At 41.8% G+C, this 16319-nt stretch overlaps 1 long non-coding RNA gene across 2 annotated transcripts; it reads right to left on the reverse strand.

The window, feature by feature from the left end:
- Positions 1-2853: 2853 nt before the first annotated feature.
- On the reverse strand, positions 2854-15375 carry LOC105421096 (uncharacterized). 2 transcript variants are annotated; one of them, XR_016058114.1, is made up of 6 exons: positions 15148-15375; positions 14263-14374; positions 14030-14113; positions 13818-13921; positions 3941-4069; positions 2854-3374 (listed from the first exon to the last, which is right to left on the reverse strand). It is a non-coding gene; the product is annotated as an uncharacterized LOC105421096 (long non-coding RNA). The 2 variants fall into 2 exon arrangements; XR_966873.3 differs by lacking the exon at positions 14263-14374.
- Between the last annotated feature and the right edge of the window lie 944 nt (positions 15376-16319).

A 16319-nucleotide genomic window follows, 5' to 3' on the forward strand; every position in this document is an offset into this window, starting at 1 on the left:
CAACTTTTACAAATTTTTCAAGTGAAGAAATTTTTTAAAAAAATGTCTATAATGGTATTCAAACCCATTTCGTCACTTTAGTCATACCACAATCCTACCAGAATCAAAGACATTACTTATGTGACAAAATAACATAGAAAAACTGTATGTAAGCGAAAACTTGGATGCATCGTCACTGAATAAGTAGAGTTGACTGAGGCAGATTCGACCTAAAATGAGTTTTATTCACTGGTCTTTTCCATACTTGAAATGGGGAAAAACTCGAAATCCTCAGCTACCAAGAATCTGATCCGCAGTAGAGAGTGAAAGGGATTTTTAGTGCGCACAATAAATTATTTAGGGCTTTCAAGGTTTTTGTGCTTAGAGAGAAAGAGAGGGAGTTTTAGGGTTTCAGCATTAGAGAGAGAGAGGACTTTCAGCATTATAGGGGAGAGAGCGAGCATACTTAGGGAGAGAGAGAGAGAGAGGGAGAGAGACGCTTACAGGAGGGAGAGCGAATGTGCTTAGAGACTCCGTTTAAATCCCCCCCCACTCACTTTTGGCTGTATGATTAGATGAGAAAAATCCTCACCATTTGCGCACAACAACCATATACACGACATCGTGTAATTCATCATTTCCGTATATATATATATATATATATATATATATATATATATATATATATATATATATATATATAAACACTACGCAAGGTTTATAAGCAAAAATGAATAGTACTTTCTCCTATCATCGTCCAAAATTCATCGCGCGTTCACGATTGTTCAGTAGTGTTTTATTTTTCATTTTTTTTTTTACAAATCGGAATGATCTGAAATTTACAGCATTTATTCATAAAAAATAGAAGAATCTTCGAAAATTATAAAAAAAAATATTTTTACATAAAAAAATTGACCAAAATATCCACAAAATATTTCGAGGGTATTTTGGTCAATTTATTTTTTATGGATAATATTTTTTATATTTTTATTATATGCGCTTCATTAAGATGTACATACCCTTTAAATTTTAGGTCACTCCAATTTGTAGAAAAAAAATGAAAAGTAAAACATTATCGGACAATTGTGACGACGTTATGAAATTTGAATGATGATGAAAATAGGCAAAATCACTAGTCATTTTCGCTTATAGACGTTGGAAAATCTTTTCCATATATATATATATAGATAGATAGATGAAATCACCAAAAATTACTTAGATACCGGTCATTGAATTCTAACTCAAGAGTTGGGATGTACTACCTACGTCAACTCCAAAGATAAATTCAAAGCCCATGTTCATCTTCACAAATGACTTGAAAATTACCGCACAAAGGATTTTAACTCAAGAGTTGGGATTTACTCCCTAAGTCAACTCAGAAGACAATAAGCCAAAGCCCATGTTCAAGTTTTAGAACCTCAGCTTAAGCAGCAACTTTGACTCACAAAATTTAGCCTAACCCCCAAACGTTGGTAATTTATATACACGATTTTTTATCATGCAAGCATCAAAAGTTAAAAAATAAAAGAAGATTTTTCCATCTTCATTTACTGCCAAATGATTCATGTTCAATATGAATAAAGGAGCTTAAAAAAAAAATATGCTCTATGTAACACATTCAAAGTTTGAAAATCTAAAACCCCAAAATGTTGGCATTTCATATACAAGATTTCTAATAATGCAAGCATCAAAAGTTAAAAAATAAAGGAAGATTTTTCCATCTTCATTTATTGCAAAATGATTTATGTTCAATATAGATGAAGAAACTTAAAAAATAAAAAGCAATAAAAAAAAAAAAATTGCTCTATGCAACACATTCAATGTCTGAAAATCCAAAACCCCAAAATGTTGGCATTTCAAATACACCAACTCACAGGCCGCTTGATCATTGTCAAAAGTGAGCGGATTTGCAAAAACGTTAATGGAGAACTTGAAAAAACTTAACAAGTTTTATAAATTTTTCAAGTGAAGAAATTCTTTTAAAAAATATCTATAATGGTATTCAAACCCATCTCGTCACTTAAGTCATACCACAATCCTACCATAATCAAAGACATTACTTATGTGACAAAATAACATGAAAAAACTGTACGTAAACGAAAACTTGGATGCATCGTCAGATTTTCATTTATCAAACTTATCCACTGAATAAGTAGAGTTGACTAAGGCAAATTCGACCTAAAATGACTTTTATTCATTGGTCTTTTCCATACCTGAATGGAGAAAGCTCGAAATCCTCAGTTGTTAGGAATCTGATCCGCAGTAGAGAGCGAGAGGGATTTTCAGTGCGCTCACAAATTATTTGGGGGTTTCAAGGTTTGTGTGCTTAGAGAGAGAGAGAGAGAGAGAGGGAGTTTCAAGGTTTCCACATTAGAGAGAGAGAGGACTTTCAACATTACAAGGGGGAGAGCGAGCATACTTAGAGAAAGAGAGAGAGAGAGACGCTTACTGGGGGAGAGCGAGTGTGCTTAGAGACTGGGTTTAAATTTCTCCCCACTCACTTTGGGCCGTCCGATTAGATGGGAAAAATCCTCACCATTTGTGCACAAAAACCATATACGCGACATCGCGTACTACATCATTGCCCTCTCTCTCTATATATATATATATAGAGAGAGAGAGGAAATCTTAAAAAATTACTTGATACCGGACATTGAATTCTAACTCTAAGAGTTGGGATGTACTCCCTAAGCAACTCCAAAGATAAATTCAAAGCCCACATTCATCTTCACAAATGACTTGAAAAATTACCGCGCAAAGGATTTTAACTCGAGAGTTGGGATTTACTCCCTAAGTCAACTCAGACGACAATATGCCAAAGCCCATGTTCAAGTTTTAGAACCTCAGCTTAAGCAGCTATTTGGACTCACAAAATTTAGCCTAACCACCTTATCTTTCATATTTATAACAGGTAGAAACACAATGTCATAGTCTCCTATGTATAATCTCCAATAAATATGCTATGGTAGGTCATCCATAAGAAGCTGATTTTCCTGACCAAACTGACAATCCAAATTTGTTTTAATCAAAACTGGCAACCCAAAACTTATTGCATTTGGGGTTTGATTTCAATCCACAAAACACAGAACCCGCTATTGCAGGAGTAGCAGCTCCAAGACTTTAATCTTCAGAAACTTTGAGGGATGCAGCCTCCACAAATCCATTTTTCAAGTTTCCTTCCATCGCTTGGTTAACACCCCATAATGCATCATGAAGACGATTTACTTTAACTTTTCAAAATCGTGGACATTTTCCAAGCAGTTTTATGCGTGGATCTCACATGTTAGTCATATGCAATTAGCATTTCATGGAATTTGAATGTCTTAACTGCACAATTAAGCTTTTCCTGCCTCTGAAAGTTGGAGATGAGGGACGACATTCATTGCTTGCAATTCCTGGAAGTTCAAACATAGAAAATTCAGGAATTGAATTTGGCATAAATAATTTTTTTTTATAATGTTAACCTAATTTTGGCATAAATACTTGAGAAGATAGGAGCCAAAGAAAGAATATAAGTCTAGACCAACACACCCACCCACCCACAGACACACACAAACACACACATTAATATATGGGTAGAATTCCTACTACAGATTAGACTGCCTAGGAGAACCAAAAAGGGAAACACAAACATTAGAAAAAGGACTGGACTTAGTACCAATTTCCCAATTATGTTATTCGGTATTTCCCAAGGAATGCCACTGGAAATGTTGTTTATAACTAAGCATGATTTGATTAAAATTAAGAAATTATTTCTGCCTATCCAACATCATAGAATGCATCAACATGAAGGGAAAGTATATTACAATACAAGGGACTATGGAAAAAACATTGGCCTTTGGGTCATCGTCATCCAATGAAATGTGTAGCAGGAAGTGGTTGGAATTATGTAGTCCAATTGGATTATAAGCTATTTAAGATAATAGTGTACTATTTCTATATTGGAAGGGGTGGGACGAACCTGGATTAGAAGCTTGCATGCATAAGGTAGTGTCAAAGTAGAGACATTATCTCCGTTCTAGCATGATGTACACCAGGCCATTTTCAATGTATGATGGTAATATCCCAACAAACCACATTTTGTGCAAACCTGTGAAAAAAATAAAGCTGGAGACCATCAACCTGCATTCACCTTAGCTATAAATAGACACAATTTACATCTTCGCATAATTACAAGGGATGCCTTTGCATAGTTTTAAAATCAGAGATTGGTGAATGCAAAAGCAGAAAACATTTAATACTAGTAACATAATGAAGATTACTTCAAAACAAAAAGATGCAGCTGAATGTTTGCTTTAATTATATATTTTACACTGTACCACAAAATTTACTCTAAGCCCTTCATAAAAGACTAACAGACCCCTTTAACTGAGTTTCCCTACCAAGGCTGCCTCCAGTTATAGAGCCACCAGGCCCTACGAAACAATACAGATGATATACAAGAAAGACTACCACCATGGGTTGGAAGCTCCCAAACTCTCAATGTTGAATTTTGAAGCCGTTATTTTGAAAATCCTAGAAGTTTCCCTAGCCATAAAAAATGACTTCAAGAGATCTAACAGAATATATGGAACTTCATAGCAGTAATCTTTTAAATAATATAAACAAAATAAGCTTGTCAAAGTGTTGGCATATATGTTTTTGAGAATGTTAACATTGTATTGAAGGATGAGCAAATACAAAGGTTGCCCCGTAGGATATGTCACCGAGAGAGGTGACTAAGACAAAACAGAAACACCCCACGCTCCAAAAAATATAAATAAGGCCCACTTAGAAGAGATACAATATAAGCGAAGAGACCCAAACAAGAGCAAGAGAGGATCCCAATGTGAATCTCCAAGTCTGCGCAGGTCACTGTCTGGCTAGCTTGCCAGCTATCTGGTTTCCCTCCTGCCAAATATGTTTCCAGGATATCCGCATATACCCACGCAGATCATGGTTTTCATAAAAAATATGCCAGTCTTCAAGAAGGTTGAGTTATGCAAGACTGAGGTATGCAAGATGCCCATTGAATAACGTTTTAGGACTCCCCTCGGCCACTAAGGAAGCTCCCCATTCCGGGTCGAAAAGTCTCAAGCCTTGTAGTAGAGCTTGGGCTTCAGCCTCTATGGAGTCAGATTTTCCTATGGAGGAGTAGGAAATAAGAGTTATTCCTTCATGGTTGCGGAATAAACCTCCTATGCTGGCCAGGACCGGGTTCTCGAAAGAGGACCCATCGAAGTTTAGTATGATAGTTCCCCTTTTAGAAGACCTCCAAGAGGCAGACCTCAGGATTCTTTTTTGTGTAAAGGAGAGGACATGGCTCCAATTGTGGTGAAAGTCGCCAGCGGGCAAGCCTTAAAGAGCTTATGATTGGTAGCCCAGAAAATCACCATTCCCAGGATAGTGTCCAATAGTTTATGTAGTGGTGCTACTAGGCCTTGGAAGATCCTGTTACTTTCCTTCCATATTGGTCGCGGCAACCGTTGCTTTCCTAAGCAGGGTGCCGGCTTTGGCCCACAGGAGGAAGGAGGAGAGTTTGAAGAGATTTGGGACAGACTCGGGGTGACCCATTCCCAACTGAAGAGAAGGAGAGAGTCTTCGAGAGTTTAGAAGGTTACGAGGTTGTGCTTTTCCTTTGTGTTGAATTGAAGCAAAGGGGAGGACTTCAATACTAGACGAGGAAAGCAAGATTGGGAGTAGATAAGGATTCAAATAAAGGGAGGGAGCTTAGCGACCGGGGAATTGAAAAAACGACTACTTTCTTGCTTGATTTAAGGTAGGGAGTTAAGTTTCGAAATAAGAGGGTTATTCCTCGAGAAGTAGAAAAAATTATAACCCCCATTCCACCTGAAATCCGAGGAATTTGTTAGTAGTTGGAATAGATTCGTAGACCGGTTCCTTACCTCGGGACCAACTTGGTTACTGGGCAGTCACAATCGTGACCGGCGTGCCTGAGGCTATCCCTGTATAGGATCGCCCCTGATAGAGTTATTATGTAGAAGTGCTAGTATGGGCCAATCTACCTTGACCTGTTACACACTTTTGTATTACCTCTTCCTAACTGCCATATAAATTGACGAATTAAGAAGAACCTAACCTACTTTTCTTGGTCACCACCGAGAACCGCTCTATATATTCTACATAGATAATTCAAGTCTTTCTAGTAGAAAGGAAAGACCACTAGAAAACAAATAAAAAACTAACTCAGGAAAAAAATGATAGAAGAGGCAACATCTTGGTCGAAGAGTCTCTATCTGCTGCAGATCAATGGGCTATAGTTCAATGGCCTCATTCTTGATCCAGGATGGTTTACCGTGTAATTAACTGGGGCAATTGATGAACCGGGACCAACCACTTCCATTGCTGAATCAACAAAGCCAACTAGCCTAGACACTGGATCAGATGCCGCAACCTTTGTTGTTGGTGCTTTGCTTTTGTCGACAGTGCTCTCATTGCTCCCTCCACTGCGGATAGTTCAACTTGGTCAATTGCATTACACCAAAAGATGCAGTCAATACAACCAGAACAACACCCGTAACCCAAGTTAATTCGTGAGGTTTCTTAAATTCGCCTATGAGATAAACACGAAATACGTGCATGATCATTATTAGAATCATCATACTTGCCAACCATTGACGACTAAATGGATTGGATTGACTAAGTTGACGTAGTAGCCAATGTTACAGTTTCTATTGCTTAGTCAGCATCTAATCAAGACACAGAGCGAGGAAACGTTTCAATCGAGTGATAGTTCTAGTCCCAGTTGGAGAAACAAATAGTCCAAGCGTAGTTCCTATTGTCAGTTCCAATCCCATTTCCAGTCCTGGATCTCGTTTGCACTATGATAGTGGATCTAACAGGGCTTGGAGCAAGGTTTTGTAGGCATATGGGTAAGCATATGTAGCATACGGGGAAAAATGCGCAGTCGTTGATCGTACGAGCGATAGGGAAGCCGACATCCCGACCAGCAGCGGAACCAGTCGGAGGCTTAAGAGAGGCATTTAAAGGCACATATTTTTAAATTGAGACTGACCTTTACAAGAGAGTGAGCTATACAACACTAGAGCTTCAGCTTGAGCTTGAGACTGAGACTGAGTTAGCTGGCATGCTTGAAAGAGTAAGGGCAGAAAGAGAGATTTTCTGATCTACTGCTTGAGTTTGTGATAAACAAAAGCTGAACAGCTGGCATGATGACTTGGAGCTTGAGACAGAGTCTGAGCTTGAGCCTTGATCGGGAGTAGGGGTTACGGGGAAAGGAGAGCGATGGGGTAGTGGATTATGAGGTGAACGATAGTTTCCTCAGCAAAGCAACACATTACACATTTATTGGGGGTTTGGAGGCCATGTCATTGTAACTGATCTAGGATGAGGATTCTACCCCATAAGGCCAGCTAGTTAAAGAACTGGATTCTAGGAGGGATGAAGGGATTCCAGGCCCTAGAAACAAGAGGGTTGCTAAGGAGGTGCCTGAGGGGTCGGGTTGCGCTACGTTTAGGAAAAGAAACAGAGAAGAGACAAAGATGGACCCATAAGGTTCTAGAGACCAGGTGAGTTTGTCAGGCCTCGAGAGAGGTAGATGGGCAAAGGAGATAAGTGAGGAAGTTATAAGAACTCTGCAAGCTCTAATAAGAACTCTGCAAGCTCCCCATCTCTAAGGGATCTACGAAGGTCAGGGTTCCAAGATCTGAATGAGCCTGAGGCAGGAAAGAGGTCCCTCCTCTAGGAAAGAACCTGATGTGGGCAAGAAAAAGCTCGAGAGAGTGTGAAATAGACCTCCAGAATCTCGAGGCAAGACTGAGTTGGGCTTGGAGAACGGACCAGGGTGAGGCCGCGAGAGAATACTTGGCTCAGAGGATGATGTGGCAGAGGTTATTGGGCTGAGTGGCGAGTCTCCACCACCATTGCATAGAGTTCCAAGTTTTGGGATTTGAGGCTACGAGTCCCCAGACTTCCTTTGTATCACTGAAGGCAAGGTAAATTCCAAGCAATAAGGTGAAATTTTGTAATGGAGTCGTCTCCCGACCTCAAAACGTTTCACATGAGTTGCTCCATTGGTTATGCACAGCCGCACGAATATGGAAAAGGGGCCTCTGAAAGATGGGTACTCCCGAGAGCACTGCTTTGATGAATGTGAGTCTATCCGCTGGTGAAAGAAAACGCCCTTTCTAGAAGGCGAGCTTCCTTTCCACCCGATCAATGATATGGCTCCATTGAGCCTTCTTGGGTTTCCTCTAACATAGCGGCAGACCCAGGTAGGTGGCCAGTAGGGAATTGACTCCACAACCCAAAATAGAGGCAAAGGGGGCGGGGTTGGTCAGGAAACCTATCATCTTGGTCTTTTGAAGTTTGACCTTAAAACTTGTTGCAAAGTGAATAGGAAGGTGAGAAGATTGTGAACCTAGTGGGGCGCAAGTTCGCATGATAGAAGGGTGTTGTTAGCATATTGTACGTGTGACACTTAAAAGCCCTCCCTTCCTACCTGAAAACCTTTGGACAATCCCACCTGATAGGGTCTGACCATTGACCTACTAAAAACCTCTACAGCTATAGCAAAGAGAAAGGGGAAGACAACGTCTCCTTGATGCAGACCTCTTTCGGATTGAATGAATCCTTTGGGGGAACCAGTGATGAGAAATGAAAAGAAGTGGCCACGAATAACATACCCTGATCCATTTCCTCCATCATCCCCCAAAGCCCATTCTTCTTTTGGTTTCTTCCAAGACGCCCCAGTCGTCATGGTCATAGGCCTTTTCCTAGTCTAATTTGACAATCAGAATAAGGGTTTTGGAAGGCGTCCTCATGTGTATGCATTCGTGGGCCACCAGGGCTCCATCGAGGATCTACCTATCTTTAATGAAGGTGCTTTGGTTAGGAGAAATAACCGAACTGAGCACCGATTTCAGTTGGGAAGCCAAGACCTTTGACAAGATCTTATAGGAGCAATTAATGAGGCTGATAGGCCTAAAATCTTTCAGCTCCACTGCCCCCTTCACTTTAGGGATAAGGGCGATGATTTCAGCTCCACTGCCCCGTTCACTTTAGGGATAAGGGCGATGAATGTGGCATTCATCCCCTATGGATGGTGCACCACTCAAAAAATTCAGCAAAGAAAGCAAGAACATCAAGGCGTACGAATGTTCCAGTGGCGAGCAAAGAAGGCCTGGACCTCTATCTTGGCCGAGTTCCTTGATCGTACCCAAGATATCTTTTTGGTGAAGGGTCTCTCAAGCCACCTGGTTTGGTCAGGATGGATGGTGAGGAATGACAGATCCGCCATCTGGGGTTTGGAAAGAGAGGGGGTTGTGAACAACTGAATGGGGTACTGGATGATAGTTTCTTGATAGCTAAAGGCCCCTCAAGGGTCGCCCCAAGATTCGATGCACATGATAGCATTGCTCCTCCTCCGGCAGTTGTTGATTTTATGAAAGTAGGATGTGCTGATCAAACTCCTGGATGGAATCCAAGAGAGTGGTTTCGAGATCTCGAAAATTTCCAGGAACAAGAGAGTGTCAAGCTTTGAGAGACCCTTTGAGATGAGAAAGTTTATTCTGTAGTCTGAAGCCTGCCCATCCAAGGGCTAGGGGAGAGTACGAGGCCCCCTAGGATTTTAGATCTTCACCGAAATTGGGTTCCTCAATCCAATAGATTTCAAAGCAAAAAGGTTTCGAGCACCCCTGAATCGGATAAGTGTCCAACAAGATGGGTTTATAGTCAGACATCGTTCTAGGTCAAGAGGACGAGGAGGTGCCAGGAAATGTGTCCTCACACTGCAAAGAACAGAGGAATCGATCAATTTGGGATCGAGAAACAGAGTTGGACCATGTGAACTCAAACCCTAACAATGGTATACCCACCAACTCATGTTTGACAATGAAGTCAGCAAAGGCTAGCATCATCAGAGTAATGACTGTGAAGGAGTTGCATTCGTGGGACCACGTTGTGACATTAAAATCTCCCCTGATCCCCCAGCATGTAGAATGAGGTCTAATTCTTGCCACATGATCGATTAGTTGGAGCTAGAGTTTGGACCATAGACTGTTGAGAACTTCCAGCAGAGCCGTCTGAGATGCCATAGAGAGACATCGTCACCAACCGCGTTGCAATCCAAGAATCCTCGAGCCCAAACGTGAATGGGTCCCAGACCAGCTTCTAGAGGTGGTGGAAGCATCAGGGTTTGCCGCAAGCGAGCAAAGCTGGAAAGAACTAGGCCGGTCGTAATTTATGTTACAAGCAAGTTTGGCAAGTTCCTTAGAGTTTATGTTACTCACTTTGAATTTGGAATGAGCATCTAATTTGAAGAAAGCCCCGATGTCCTCCTTAGAACCATTGAACTTGAATCCAATCACTCCTATCACCTTGTCAATGCTACCTTGGGCATTATCCATCCTGGAGCAGAAGACCCCAACAAAAGTGGTGGAGAGGGACGAAAAAATGAGCTGCTGAAGTTCAAAGAAGATAGGGCCCCGAGGGGAAGAGAGGGGGCGAGGAGGGGTCGGGGCAAGAGAGGGAGGATGAGTCGGAGAAGACTTCGGAACAGGAGGTCGAGCAACGATGGCAGGAAGAGAAGCCAAGGGAGCAATCGAACAGGCCAAAAGAGGAGTGGAGGAAGGGGGAGATCTAGGGAGGGAAGCCGAGGGAGCGGATGAACAAGGAAGGTTAGAGGGGGAAGGAATAGGCACTAGAGGAGGTGGGTTGAAAAAATTAAATAGAGCAAGGTAAGTCTCAAAAGGCTGCAGTCCCAAAAGGAGAGGGTGGGGAGAAACCAAGCAAGAGGGATGGAATGAAGCGGGGCAAAGGAGGATGAGAAAGAGTGCACTACGGCCATAGCATGGGCTGAGAAGGTTAGGGGGTGAGGTGAGCAAGAGAAAAGCAGCACCAGAGGAGGGAGCCAGAGGAAGGGTGGCTGAGGTAAAGGGCCCGTAGAGGTTCTCTGAGAGGGAGGGGGAGGAGAGAGGAAGAGTCGTTGAAGGGGATGGGCAAACGAAATCGCCGTACTCTCCCTGAGCAGGGTCAGCTTCGATGGGGTATAGAGGAAGGGGAAGAGGGAGAAAGAGGAAGGGGAAGAGGGAGATAGACTCTTGAAGGTAACAAAAGGAGGGGAGGGGAGAGCATCCACCATAGGGGAGAGCTTGGATAGGATAGGGAACAGTGCCTGGTCAGGCAGGAGAGAAGGCCGAGAAGGTAATGGAGACGGGTAGAGATGGGAGAGGAAGTCATGATGAGGTGAAAGGGGGGACGAGAACGTGCCATGAGAGAATGGCGGCAGAAGGAGGAGAGAAAACAAGATAGGATGGGGAAGGAGCGAGAGGGGAAAGCGACAGTACATCCAAGGGAAGGGGGAGATAAGAAGGGGACAAAGGAGAAGCCCGTCGGGCAAAGGTTCACAGTCAACGTCTGCAACGAGATCCGATTACCAGGGAAAAGGGCCTGAAGAAGGTTTCAATTGCCCTATCGGCAGAGCGGGTTCAATAAAAGCTAGCAAGAGAGAGAGGGCAGGTGAGGGGACAATCGAGGAAGAACGAGTGCATGCCAAGGTAGAAAGCGGAAGGAGAGTAGGGGTAGGTGAAAAGGTAATGAGTAGGGGCAAAATGAGGGCAGCCTCGGAAAGAGAGAATACGGCAGTGGGCTCCACGGAGCTCGACGAGGATGGCATTGCGGTAGATGGCTACAGCACGGGGAGATCTAGGGAAAGACCACTCTCAGGGAGAGAGTTGGATAGGATGTCAGGGGACGAAGAGATCAACGGTGGAGAAGAGGGGCAAGGAACAGAGGCAAAAAGGTCACTGACGTCATCCCTCGACACGTGTACCAAAGGGGATGGCACTCTCGGGGCACAGACACGCGCCCTGTCACATACCGAATGACGTAGTAAGGGGAGCATGAGGGGTCGCTCTGAGAGCCAAAGGGCAGGAATCCGACACTGAAAGGGGAGCTCGTCCTGCAGATCGATGACAGTTGGGCGGTGTGGAAGGAGGAAAATGATTGGGTCGGTGAGGCCGGTTGTGAGAAGGGAATGAGTGGGGGATCTGCTTGAACTTCCGCTTAACAGTAGTCCACTTCTCCGGAGATGAGGGTGGAAGAGCGGCAGAGGCCAAGGTATTAGGGGAGGCAAGATTCCAGGTCCAGTGGAGGCGATAGAAGACTCTTGCTAAGCAACATAACAAAAGCTTAGAGAGGTTGGACAAGTCAAAGACCTCAACCAGGACAAGAACAAATCCCAGGGAGATATATTCCCCCGCTTTCCAGTTAACGGCTACCAGTTTCCCACACTTAGCACCTATGGAGGAGAAGGTTGTGGGATGCCAAGCATCCAGGAATGTTATCAACCCGAAGCCAATACTTGAAGCAGATGGAAGCGTTGACTTGGGGTGACCACTGCTTCAAGGAGAGAGAGTCCCCTTTGATGGAAAAGAGGAGAAGGATTCTTGAAGTGGAGCCTTGAGTGCTCCAACATCTCCAGGTAGGCAGGAAAAGAGAGAACCGCTTGCAATGAAGGTCAGGATCTTTCCAACATGTTTGTGCCCATTTCTCAATGCCCCGGATGTCATCACGACAGGTGTGGAAGGCACCAACTAGAGCATGCTAGGGGAAAATGGGCAAGTCTGAAGCTGGGATGGGGCTCAAAGGGAGGAAGCAGCTCTGATCAAGGCCAAAAAGGGTCCGAGACTAAAAGGTGGGGGGAGGGAGACTAAAAGCACATGGGGACAAGTAAGAGAGGGGGCCTTGGGAGGCAGCTGAGGGTTTAAGAGGTGAGCATAGTTGCGATAGGGAGGGGTTCGAGGAGAAAGCTGGAAACTTCCCTTTATCACGTGAAGGAGCCAGTACTCCATAGGCCAAAGAGGTTGTCGGGCGAGAACGAGGAAGACGAGAAGGAGGGCCGGACGAGCAAGAGTGGGAAGGACGAGCAAGAGAAAGTAATCGAGCTAGAGCAGGGAGGCGAGAAAAGGAAACGAAAACCATAGTGATCTCATGCACCACCGATTAGTGTTGGTATATATTTTATAAAATACATTCTATGGACAAGCAATTGATTTAGAACCAATACTGGGGTTTCCAAGAAATAACACATTTTCATCCTTTTGCAAAAAAACATTTGAAAAATAGCATACTCAGAAATAAGAATATGTTTTATTTCACATCAGACATTATCACATATTTCAAAGGCTCGGACTTGTCCAAAGCTCATACTTGTCTAGGGAATTAGCGGATCTCTGTGGCAAGGTTACTCGTGACATTGACAAACCTTGATGTTTTTTTTTATCTTCACAGTTTTACTAGCAAAGAGGCCAATCCACGCTGATTAGGGATTCTTAAGCCCTTGGCAAGGTTTAAAACCTTGTGAACAACAAATTGCTATTCGATTCTTCATTTAAAAGTTGGGACATGTGCAACCCCAAGAAGAGGAGGGGGGTGGGGAGGGGGAGAAACCAAAAAAAAAAAAGAAACTTGAGAAAAGCCTTTCTGAGTAGGCAAGTTGAAATAATGCGAATGGAATTTCGCAGCGCGTGCACCAATTCAAATTGCCCATCTAATAGATATAGAACAATTGAAAACTCAATTATTCTAGATCAACAGGCATTTCAACTTTGACATAGAAACACCTAAACAAAAAGAGTTTCTATCCAATGTACAAGAGGATATTCTGTCTTCGGGTAGTTCAGTAGTAGGAACTGAACTTGGGACATGGTGTTGTAGTTGTCAACAACTAACCAAACAAGTCCAAACCAAATTCCTGTACAACAGCAGAAAATTAGAACTGAAGAAAGAAGGTAATATAAGGTCTCTAGGCTGCAAAAAAAAGGTATTTATTGTCTAAGTGTTCATACTATTACAGGATAATCACCAAGTAGTCATACCTGAACCTGAAACTTATCACTGGAGATCATCATGCGTTCTAGGATCATATTACTTGCACCGTAAGCTATCAAACAGTCGCGCTCCATTTCCCCTAACCTTAGTCCTGGCAAAATAAAGAATCAAACAACTCAATCACTAAGAACTGATCACTGGCGAGATATCTTGTATGTTTTCACATAAGAAGATGCAAGTATGCAATAATTCTAATGACCTCCATCCCGAGCCCGTCCTCCGTTGGTTGTCTAGTGAGCAACACCTTAGGCCCACTAGGCCGAGCATGCATCTTATCTAGGACCTATGTAAGCACAGGGAAACATTTCAAATTGAGAAGAATCTGATCAGAATAATGCCAATCATAAGCCGTATGCTAGTAAGCTTTGTGAATAACTAAAGAGAACAAAGAGAGTCTAATCTAGGTAGCAATTAGAACAATAAGGAGGTTACATTTACTAAAGAGATGGCAGTCTCATATTTGTCACACAATTGGACAATTTTGCATTTCTGATAAGCCTCTTGTAAGTGGATTTTTGTCTGAAAAACCGCTATCTCAGCCACACTACAAGAGAATAGCAACTTTAGAATGTGGGAGAACAAATATTTCTCTAATAATGAGCCAGAACGTTTTTTGTCTCATCAATAAATTGATCATGAATTGTATCGTCTGAAATCGTCTCCAAAGGAAAGTTTATGAAATTTTTAGTTGCTTGATACCATCAATGAAATCATGTAAATTAATCACCATCATCATCATCATCCAAGCCTTATTTCGATTATTTGGGGTCGGCATGTAAATTAATCACCAAGCCTCATTAAATTGAAGCCATTGTGGAAAACATTCAAGTAGTTAGTATTTGTTAAAATGAGTGGCTACACAAAACAATTCTATAAGGGTCAAGCACTAGTACAAGATCCATAGACCAACTGTCCACTTGTTACAGAAAAAACTTGCCACTACACTTCAAACACAGGAAGTAAGCATATTAACAAAAAGTACATCAACAAGATTCATCAAACTGATAGAGCAACATGTTATGACTGCGGCACTATTAAGGGGAATTGAGCATTCAGCAAAATACGGCAACAACCGAACATTAAAACTCCCTCCATCATTTCAAAAAGTGAAATCCTTGATCAGATTAGGAAGATATACGCAAAGGAGTTCATGTAGCGTTTGTTTATCAAAACAAATGCCAGTAGTCCATAAGTTTGCAACTTCTGCAAAATCTCTGATAAGAAAACCTAAATGTCAAATGACTAAAAGGAGAAGAAAATAATACTGAAACCAAAACTCAATACAAAGGTTAGATCTGATGCCACTAAAGGTCAAACCTTCATTAGAAGAAATGCCAAGATAGATCTTGGCAGAGAAGAATCCACAGTCGGATATCTAGGAATTGCAAGGGAATACCAATTTCAAGAATGACAATGTTATGCCAATATGTAGTTGCATGACTATGGCTCATGCCAAAGATGCAATCGTGGAAGGAACATGCTCCAGGCAGCAAACCGTATGTTCCTATTGTTGAGGCATGGAGGAGGGTGAGGAGTTCTTGCCCCGGAGGGGGGAGAGAAAGAGAAGTGTAGATATAATGACTTCTCATGAGGAAATGAAAATTACCCCCAAAAATCCATGTTGTAAGTCTCCCAATAGAAGTATGCCAGCTGTGCATGACTAGAACATATTATGAGGAAGAGAAGAATTAAATGAATATTTTTTGAATTATAATCCTAAGGCCCAACATAGTAGTAAAATATCTGTTACTCTCAATGGCTGGAATTATATATATGTAAGATTTTGATCCTGCGGTGTAGAGGACACTAAGATTGCAAAAAAACAAACATAATAAAGTAATACATGCATAATCAGCTAATAGTCTGGGTTGAAATCCAAAACTGAATCCTTGAAGTATAAGTGAAAATCCGGAGCCAAATGAAGTTCGGGTTAATTTCCCGAAACCACATTGAGGTTGAACTAGGTTATTTGCCATATGTCAAAAGCATTTTAAGGCATCATAATTTATAAATCAAATTTAAGTATATTAGCAAAATCTTGAAATATGTGTATGAATCTCAATTGCATATATGGAAATTACATTAACTGTAAAGGTAATAATGCTCATTTCAACAAAAGTCACTGCTAATGCTCATTTAAACAAAAGCGCTGCATACATACCATGTGTTTAAGTTTCTGGTAATAAATTGGCCCCATGAATATATATGCTCGCAACGGATACCCAGTTATGCCTGATAAATTAAACATTATAGGTTGCATACTATTTTATATAGAGGAAATTCAACAATAACATGAAGGCAATAGATAAAAAAAAAAAACAAGAACCTGAATAGATCACATCTTTCCTGCTCTAACTAAATCCATGCATGACAAGGGTCTCACTGCCCGAGAGCACAAAAATATAATAAATATAGTAAGGAATACAAAAGTTGTTATAGAAAATATTATGATATATGAGAAGGATACAGGTCTATCATCTTAATGAAAT

Source organism: Amborella trichopoda, chromosome 6, assembly GCF_054954075.1.
Source record: "Amborella trichopoda isolate Santa Cruz 75 chromosome 6, AtrichopodaSantaCruz75HAP2 v2.0, whole genome shotgun sequence".
NCBI classification, from domain to species: Eukaryota; Viridiplantae; Streptophyta; class Magnoliopsida; order Amborellales; family Amborellaceae; genus Amborella; species Amborella trichopoda.